This window comes from Cherax quadricarinatus, chromosome 76, assembly GCF_038502225.1.
Source record: "Cherax quadricarinatus isolate ZL_2023a chromosome 76, ASM3850222v1, whole genome shotgun sequence".
Taxonomy (NCBI): Eukaryota; Metazoa; Arthropoda; class Malacostraca; order Decapoda; family Parastacidae; genus Cherax; species Cherax quadricarinatus.
This window is the reverse complement of record NC_091367.1, coordinates 7,377,902-7,387,161: the sequence shown is the minus strand read 5'-3', so window position 1 is coordinate 7,387,161 and position 9,260 is coordinate 7,377,902. Positions and strand designations below refer to the sequence as shown.

General features: G+C 47.9%; 1 long non-coding RNA gene across 1 annotated transcript in view; it reads left to right on the top strand.

Annotated features, from left to right (window-relative positions):
• The first annotated feature begins 963 nt into the window (after positions 1–963).
• LOC138854950 (uncharacterized) overlaps positions 964–9,260 on the top strand; it is a 109,190-nt gene continuing 100,893 nt past the window's right edge. The window contains exon 1 of the long non-coding RNA XR_011394128.1: positions 964–1,192. This is a non-coding gene — a long non-coding RNA (uncharacterized lncRNA). The remainder of the gene's footprint in view (positions 1,193–9,260) is intronic.

Here is a 9,260-nt window from a genome sequence, read left to right as displayed (position 1 = left end):
GTTCAGAGGTTTACCTAGTGTTCTGAGGTCTACCTAGTGTTCTGAGGTATAGCCAGTGTTCAGAGGTTTACCTAGTGTTCTGAGGTCTACCCAGCGTTCTGAGGTATAGCCAGTGTTCAGAGGTTTACCCAGTGTTCTGAGATATAGCCAGTGTTCAGAGGTTTACCTAGTGTTCTGAGGTCTACCCAGTGTTCTGAGGTATAGCCAGTGTTCAGAGGTTTACCTAGTGTTCTGAGGTCTACCCAGTGTTCTGAGGTATAGTCAGTGTTCAGAGGTTTACCTAGTGTTCTGAGGTATAGCCAGTGTTCAGAGGTTTACCTAGTGTTCTGAGGTCTACCTAGTGTTCTGAGGTATAGCCAGTGTTCAGAGGTTTACCTAGTGTTCTGAGGTCTACCCAGTGTTCTGAGGTTTAGCCAGTCAGTGTACTCAGCTATGCTGAACTTTGATAAGATAACGTTGATACTCTTACTGATATATATGGTGCATCTTTCTTCTTGCAGGTACGTGCAACTTCAAGGCTTCTTCCCGGTACGTACAGCTTTCTAACATATTTCTTCTTGCAGGTACGTGTAGCTTGCTTAGAGTTTTTCGTAGGTGGAACTTGCTTAAAAGGTTCATTTACTTCTTCCCGGCGCGTAAAGCTCACTAGGAGGCTTCTTCTATCGACTCTGGAAACCCAGCAGGCAGCATCGTGGCTCTCAGTATTGTTGTGGTTGAGTCAGTTAGCCTCCCTGTGTTTTGATACTGGCTCACCAGGAATACACCCAGTGTTCCCACTTATACACTCACTCCTTACACCCAGTGTACCCATTTATACACACACACACGCCTTACACTCCCAGCCCCGTCTAGACTGACACACAGTATACAGCCTAAGTGGTCAAAAAAAGATGTCTGTATGTAGTTAGAGCAGGCTAGGGTGTGTTGGGGTGGCAAACGCACCAGCCGCAGGGCACTGACGCATGCGTCGTCGGCCGCATCTGCGGCCAGCCTCTCTCTCTCTCACTCTCTCTCTCTCATCAGTTCGACGTGTATTTCTCTAGTGGGAGGCTGGGTTAACCATAGAGAGAGAGAAAACATATTTCTTTACGTGTCTGTGTTACTTTTCTATAATTTGTTGACATAATGCATTGGAAAACTGGACTGTGGCTGGTTGTGTGTACAGGAGTAGCAGTGGTATTCTCTGACAACGGTAAGTATACACTCATTTGTATTATGTAATAATATACACTGACCTGTACGATGTATGCAGTGTACAATGACTTGTATTATGTATGTAGTATTTACTGACCTGTACGATGTATTCAGTATATACTGACTTGTATTATGTATGTAGTATGCACTGACTTGTATTATGTATGTAGTATGCACTGACTTGTATTATGTATGTAGTATGCACTGACTTGTATTATGTATGTAGTATACACTGACCTGTATCATGTTTGCAGTATACACGGACCTGTATCATGTTTGCAGTATACACGGACCTGTATCATGTTTGCAGTATACACTGACCTTTATCATGTACGCAGTATACATGGACCTGTATCATGTTTGCAGTATACACTGTCCTGTATCATGTACGCAGTATACACTGACTTGTATTATGTATGTAGTTTAAGTATATTTTTCGCTGACATTTAATTAAAGACATAAAATCGTATATTTATAACGTAATAATAATAATAATAATAATAATAATGCAAGATAAGGTTTTAAATGTGCGAGACCAGAGATAAACGAGACACAGGGAAGAAGTCTTTGTTATTAGAATCAGCGAGACACAGGGTAGGTCTCGTTATTAGAACTAACGAGACACAGGGTAGGTCTCGTTATTAGAACTAACGAGACGCAGGGTAGGTCTCGTTATTAAAACTAACGAGACGCAGGGTAGGTCTCGTTATTAGAACTGACGAGACACAGGGTAGGTCTCGTTATTAGAACTAACGAGACGCAGGGTAGGTCTCGTTATTAGAACTAACGAGACGCAGGGTAGGTCTCGTTATTAGAACTGACGAGACACAGGGTAGGTCTCGTTATTAGAACTAACGAGACGCAGGGTAGGTCTCGTTATTAGTACTGACGAGACACAAGGTAGTTCTCGTTATTAGAACCAACGAGACACAGGGTAGGTCTCGTTATTATACCCAAAGAGAGACGGGGCAGTTCTCGTTATTAGAACCAACGAGACAGGTTATTTCTCATTATTAGACCAAAAGAGAGACATGGTAGGTGTCGTTATTAGAACCAACGAGACACAGGGTAGTTGTCGTTATTAGAACCAACGAGACACAGGGTAGTTGTCGTTATTAGAACCAACGAGACGCAAGGTAGTTCTCGCCATTGGACCCAAAGAGAGACAGGATAGTTCTCGTTATTAGAACCAGCGAGACACAGGGTAGTTCTCGTTATTAGAACCAACGAGACACAGGGTAGTTCTCGTTATTAGAACCAATGAGACACAGGGTAGTTCTCGTTATTAGAACCGACGAGACACAGGGTAGTTCTCGTTATTAGAAACCGCAACACAGGGTAGTCCTCGTTATTAGAAACAACGAGACACAGGGTAGTTATCGTTATCTAAATCGTCGAAACACAAAGAAGTCCTCGTTATCAGAGCCAACGAGACGCAGTTACTCTCTCATTATCAAAGATAACGAGACAGTGGGAGTAGTCCTCGTTACCAGAACCAGCGAGACAGTGTAGCCCTCGTTATCAGAACCAACGGGACGGAGGTCCTGGTTATCAGAACCATCGAAATGTAGGGAAATCCTCGTTATCAGAGCCAACGAGACGCAGTTACTCTCTCATTATCAAAGACAACGAGACAGTGGGAGTAGTCCTCGTTACCAGAACCAGCGAGACAGTGTAGCCCTCGTTATCAGAACCAACGGGACGGAGGTCCTGGTTATCAGAACCATCGAGATGTAGGGAAGTCCTCGTTACCAGAGCTAACGAGTGTATACACTGACAAATGTTTGGCCTGACTGTAAACACTGACACGTGGTTTACCTGGGTGTAAACACTGACACGTGGTTTACCTGGGTGTAAACACTGACACGTGGTTTACCTGGGTGTAAACACTGACACGTGGTTTACCTGGGTATAAACAGCGACACGTGGTTTACCTGGGTGTAAACACTGACACGTGGTTTACCTGGGTGTAAACACTGACACGTGGTTTACCTGGGTGTAAACACTGACACGTGGTTTGCCTGGGTGTAAACACTGACACGTGGTTTGCCTGGGTGTAAACACTGACACGTGGTTTACCTGGGTGTAAACACTGACACGTGGTTTACCTGGGTGTAAACACTGACACGTGGTTTACCTGGGTATAAACAGTGACACGTGGTTTACCTGGGTGTAAACACTGACACGTGGTTTACCTGGGTGTAAACACTGACACGTGGTTTACCTGGGTATAAACACTGACACGTGGTTTGCCTGGGTGTAAACACTGACACGTGGTTTGCCTGGGTGTAAACACTGACACGTGGTTTACCTGGGTGTAAACACTGACACGTGGTTTACCTGGGTGTAAACAGTGACACGTGGTTTACCTGGGTATAAACAGTGACACGTGGTTTGCCTGGGTGTAAACAGTGACACGTGGTTTACCTGGGTGTAAACACTGACACGTGGTTTACCTGGGTGTAAACAGTGACACGTGGTTTACCTGGGTATAAACAGTGACACGTGGTTTGCCTGGGTGTAAACACTGACACGTGGTTTACCTGGGTGTAAACACTGACACGTGGTTTACCTGGGTGTAAACACTGACACGTGGTTTGCCTGGGTGTAAACACTGACACGTGGCTTACCTGGGTGTAAACACTGACACGTGGTTTACCTGGGTGTAAACACTGACACGTGGTTTACCTGGGTGTAAACAGTGACACGTGGTTTACCTGGGTATAAACAGTGACACGTGGTTTACCTGACTGTAAACACTGACACGTGGTTTACCTGGGTGTAAACACTGACACGTGGTTTGCCTGGGTGTAAACAGTGACACGTGGTTTGCCTGGGTGTAAACAGTGACACGTGGTTTGCCTGGGTGTAAATAGTGACACGTGGTTTACCTGACTGTAAACACTGACACGTGGTTTACCTGGGTGTAAACACTGACACGTGTTCTTTCAGTGCCTACATGTTCTTCCGAACATAACATGTGTTCACCCGAACATAACATGTGTTCACCCGAACATAACATGTGTTCACCCGAACATAACATGTGTTCACCCGAACATAACATGTGTTCACCCGAACATAACATGTGTTCACCCGAACATAACATGTGTTCACCCGAACATAACATGTGTTCACCCGAACATGTGTTTACTCGAACATAACATGTTTTCACACGAACATTTGTTCTTCCGAATATAACGTGTGTTCTTCCGAACACATAAAGGCATTCATACAGAGAACAAAATACGTGTTCTCTCTGAATACCGAGGGTAGAGAGAGAGAACTTAAGCTCCAGCTGCTGGACCTGACTCAGCTGGATAATAATAATAATAATAATAATAATAATAATAATAAATACTGATAGTAAAATATCAGCCACTTGAAAAACACTGAAATAATTCGACATTTTATGAGATTCAGTGTTGGGAAAAAATTTCGTGGGTGATTTTTTTTTTTTGGGGGGGGGAGGGAGTGTGTGATGTATGGAGGAGACGGAGGGAGCGCTTTTAAAACCCTGATGTATATTCTTCCTTCGTCTCCCTTGATGGATGACACACTCCCTAATTTGATTTTTGCACCTGATACTGTCACAACGGAGGGTGACTATGTAACAACCAGGGTGACAGGGAAGTGTGCCATGTAAGGACTAGGAACACCGTGCTGTAACAAGGAGCACCGTGCAGTAACAAGGAGCACCGTGCAGTAACGAGGGACACCGTGCTGTAGCAAGGAAAACCGTGCTGTAACAAGGGACACCGTGCTGTAAAAAGGGACACCGTGCTGTAACAAGGAGCACCGTGCAGTAACGAGGGACACCGTGCTGTAACAAGGAGCACCGTGCAGTAACGAGGGACACCGTGCTGTAACAAGGAGCACCGTGCAGTAACGAGGGACACCGTGCTGTAGCAAGGAAAACCGTGCTGTAACAAGGGACACCGTGCTGTAACAAGGGACACCGTGCAGTAACAAGGAGCACCGTGCTGTTACAAGGTACACCGTGCAGTAACAAGGGACACCGTGCTGTAACAAGGGACACCGTGCAGTAACAAGGAGCACCGTGCCGTAACAAGGAACACCGTGCTGTAACAAGGAACACTGTGGTGTAACAAGGGACACCGTGCTGTAACAAGGGACACCGTGCAGTAACAAGGAGCACCGTGCTGTTACAAGGTACACCGTGCAGTAACAAGGGACACCGTGCTGTAACAAGGGACACCGTGCAGTAACAAGGAGCACCGTGCCGTAACAAGGAACACCGTGCTGTAACAAGGAACACCGTGCTGTAACAAGGGACACCGTGCTGTAACAAGGGACACCGTGCAGTAACAAGGAGCACCGTGCCGTAACAAGGAACACCGTGCTGTAACAAGGAACACCGTGCAGTAACAAGGGACACTGTGCTGTAACAAGGGACACCGTGCTGTAACAAGGAGCACCGTGCCGTAACAAGGAACACCGTGCTGTAACAAGGAACACCGTGCTGTAACAAGGGACACCGTGCTGTAACAAGGGACACCGTGCAGTAACAAGGAGCACCGTGCTGTTACAAGGTACACCGTGCAGTAACAAGGGACACTGTGCTGTGACAAGGGACACCGTGCTGTAACAAGGAGCACCGTGTTGTAACAAGGAGCACCGTGCTGTAACAAGGAACACCGCGCTGTAACAAGGAACACCGTGCTGTAACAAGGAGCACCGTGCTGTAACAAGGAACACCGTTCTGTAACAAGGGACACCGTGCTGTAACAAGGGACACCGTGCAGTAACAAGGAGCACCGTGCTGTTACAAGGTACACCGTGCAGTAAGAAGGGACACTGTGCTGTGACAAGGGACACCGTGCTGTAACAAGGGACACCGCGCTGTAACAAGGGACACCGTGCTGTAACAAGGAGCACCGTGCTGTAACAAGGAGCACCGTGCTGTAACAAGGAACACCGCGCTGTAACAAGGAACACCGTGCTGTAACAAGGAGCACCGTGCTGTAACAAGGAACACCGTGCTGTAACAAGGGACACCGTGCTGTAACAAGGAGCACCGTGCCGTAACAAGGAACACCGTGCTGCAACAAGGAACACCGTGCTGTAACAAGGAACACCGTGCTGCAACAAGGAGCACCGTGCTGTAACAAGGAACACCGTGCTGTAACAAGGGACACCGTGCAGTAACAAGGAGCACCGTGCTGTTACAAGGTACACCGTGCAGTAACAAGGGACACTGTGCTGTGACAAGGAACACCGTGCAGTAACAAGGAACACCGTGCTGTAACAAGGGACACTGCTGTAACAAAGAGCACCGTGCAGTAACAAGGAACACCGTGCTGTAACAAGGAACACAGTGCTGTAACAAGGAACACCGTGCTGTAACAAGGAGCACCGTGCTGTAACAAGGAACACCGTGCTGTAACAAGGGACACCGTGCAGTAACAAGGAGCACCGTGCTGTTACAAGGTACACCGTGCAGTAACAAGGAACACTGTGCTGTGACAAGGAACACCGTGCTGTAAAAAGGAACACCGTGCTGTAACAAGGGACACCGTGCTGTGACAAGGAGCACCGTGCAGTAACAAGGAACACCGTGCTGTAACAAGGAACACTGTGCTGTAACAAGGAACACCGTGCTGTAACAAGGAGCACCGTGCAGTAACAAGGAACACTGCTGTAACAAGGAACACCGTGCTGTTACAATGTACACCGTGCAGTAACAAGGGACACTGTGCTGTGACAAGGAACACCGTGCTGTAACAAGGAACACCATGCTGTAACAAGGGACACCGTGCTGTAACAAGGAGCACCGTGCAGTAACAAGGAACACCGTGCTGCAACAAGGAACATCGTGCTGTAAAAAGGAACACCGTGCTGTAACAAGGAACACCGTGCTGTAACAAGAAGCACCGTGCTGTAACAAGGAACACCGTGCTGTAACAAGGGACACCGTGCAGTAACAAGGAGCACCGTGCTGTTACAAGGTACACCGTGCAGTAACAAGGGACACTGTGCTGTGACAAGGAACACCGTGCTGTAACAAGGGACACCGTGCTGTAACAAGGAGCACCGTGCAGTAACAAGGAACACCGTGCTGTAACAAGGAACACCGTGCTGTAACAAGGAGCACCGTGCTGTAACAAGGAACACCGTGCTGTAACAAGGAACACCGTGCTGTAACAAGGGACACCGTGCAGTAACAAGGAGCACCGTGCTGTTACAAGGTACACCATGTAGTAACAAGGAACACTGTGCTGTGACAAGGAACACCGTGCTGTAAAAAGGAACACCGTGCTGTAACAAGGAACACCGTGCTGTAACAAGGAACACCGTGCTGTAACAAGGAGCACCGTGCTGTAACAAGGAACACCGTGCTGTAACAAAGGACACCGTGCAGTAACAAGGAGCACCGTGCTGTTAGAAGGTACACCATGCAGTAACAACGAACACTGCTGTGACAAGGAACACCGTGCAGTAACAAGGAGCACCGTGTAGTAACAAGGAACACCGTGCTGTAACAAGGAACACAGTGATGTAACAAGGAACACCGTGCTGTAACAAGGAGCACCGTGCTGTAACAAGTAACACCGTGCATTAACAAGGAGCACCATGCTGTTACAAGGTACACCGTGCAGTAACAAGGAACACTGTGCTGTGACAAGGAACACCGTGCTGTAAAAAGGAACACCGTGCTGTAACAAGGGACACCGTGCTGTGACAAGGAGCACCGTGCAGTAACAAGGAACACCGTGCTGTAACAAGGAACACCGTGCTGTAACAAGGGACACCGTGCTGTAACAAGGAGCACCGTGCAGTAACAAGGAACACCGTGCTGTAACAATGAACACCGTGCTGTTACAAGGTACACCGTGCAGTAACAACGGACACTGTCCTGTGACAAGGAACACCGTGCTGTAACAAGGAACACCATGCTGTACCAAGGGACACCGTGCTGTAACAAGGAGCACCGTGCAGTAACAAGGAACACCGTGCTGCAACAAGGAACACCGTGCTGTAACAAGGAACACCGTGCTGTAACAAGGAACACCGTGCTGTAACAAGGAGCACCGTGCTGTAACAAGGAACACCGTGCTGTAACAAGGGACACTGTGCAGTAACAAGGAGCACCGTGCTGTTACAAGGTACACCGTGCAGTAACAAGGGACACTGTGCTGTGACAAGGAACACCGTGCTGTAACAAGGGACACCGTGCTGTAACAAGGAGCACCGTGCAGTAACAAGGAACACCGTGCTGTAACAAGGAACACCGTGCTGTAACAAGGAACACCGTGCTGTAACAAGGATCACCGTGCTGTAACAAGGAACACCGTGCTGTAACAAGGAACACCGTGCTGTAACAAGGGACACCGTGCAGTAACAAGGAGCACCGTGCTGTTACAAGGTACACCGTGCAGTAACAAGGAACACTGTGCTGTGACAAGGAACACCGTGCTGTAAACAGGAACACCGTGCTGTAACAAGGGACACCGTGCAGTAACAAGGAGCACCGTGCTGTTACAAGGTACACCGTGCAGTAACAAGGAACACTGTGCTGTGACAAGGAACACCGTGCTGTAAACAGGAACACCGTGCTGTAACAAGGGACACCGTGCTGTAACAAGGAGCACCGTGCAGTAACAAGGAACACTGCGCTGTAACAAGGAACACCGTGCTGTAAAAAGGAACACCGTGCTGTAACAAGGAACACCGTGCTGTAACAAGGAACACCGTGCTGTAACAAGGAGCACCGTGCTGTAACAAGGAACACCGTGCTGTAACAAAGGACACCGTGCAGTAACAAGGAGCACCGTGCTGTTAGAAGGTACACCATGCAGTAACAACGAACACTGCTGTGACAAGGAACACCGTGCAGTAACAAGGAGCACCGTGTAGTAACAAGGAACACCGTGCTGTAACAAGGAACACAGTGATGTAACAAGGAACACCGTGCTGTAACAAGGAGCACCGTGCTGTAACAAGGGACACCGTGCATTAACAAGGAGCACCATGCTGTTACAAGGTACACCGTGCAGTAACAAGGAACACTGTGCTGTGACAAGGAACACCGTGCTGTAAAAAGGAAC